Genomic DNA, 540 nt, shown 5'->3' with positions numbered 1-540 from the left:
AAAATAACATTGGCCAAAATTAAAACACATTTAGAGGGAACGCTTCATAAATGATCCCGTAACATCCTTCACAAAGACATCGGTTTCCTAACACCAAACTTCCAAGTACCGAACTGAGTTTCAAAACTGCCCCAGCGAAGCGCGCGAGTTTGAAACTGACACCCTTCAAAAACGAACCGATTCACCAGCCAACTTTTTCCGCCCTGTTGCTCTCCAGCAGCCAGGTTTGCCAATGATTACCCGGGGAGGGCGCAAAATACGACTCTGGTGGGACTCGAACCCACAACCTTTGAATGACTCCATCTGTCATCGCGCTAGAAGTCCAATGCGCTATCCATTGCGCCACAGAGCCTGTCGGAGGAACTGAGGATCCGCCACATCCACTTCTTGACCTTTGCACGGAACAGCCTGACTCAAGCGACTCCTCTTGTCCACCTCCAGCCGCTGGGTTTCACTTGCAGCTCCGCTCTCCGCCGCCGACCCGCTCCCCAGCCCCAGCCCCAGGCGCCCCATGGCGCAGAGTTTGCAAAACTTCCCCCC

General features: G+C 53.7%; 1 non-coding gene across 1 annotated transcript; it reads right to left on the bottom strand.

Moving 5' to 3' along the window:
- Positions 1 to 259: 259 nt before the first annotated feature.
- Positions 260 to 352, bottom strand: TRNAR-UCU. The gene is made up of 2 exons: positions 316 to 352; positions 260 to 295 (listed from the first exon to the last, which is right to left on the bottom strand). It is a non-coding gene; the product is annotated as a tRNA-Arg (tRNA).
- Positions 353 to 540: the final 188 nt, after the last annotated feature.

This window comes from Terrapene carolina, unplaced genomic scaffold (genome assembly GCF_002925995.2).
Source record: "Terrapene carolina triunguis isolate 2854851 unplaced genomic scaffold, T_m_triunguis-2.0 Scaffold238, whole genome shotgun sequence".
Taxonomy (NCBI): Eukaryota; Metazoa; Chordata; order Testudines; family Emydidae; genus Terrapene; species Terrapene triunguis.
The sequence above is the reverse complement of the archived record's forward strand: the minus strand, read 5'-3'. Positions and strand labels throughout refer to the sequence as shown.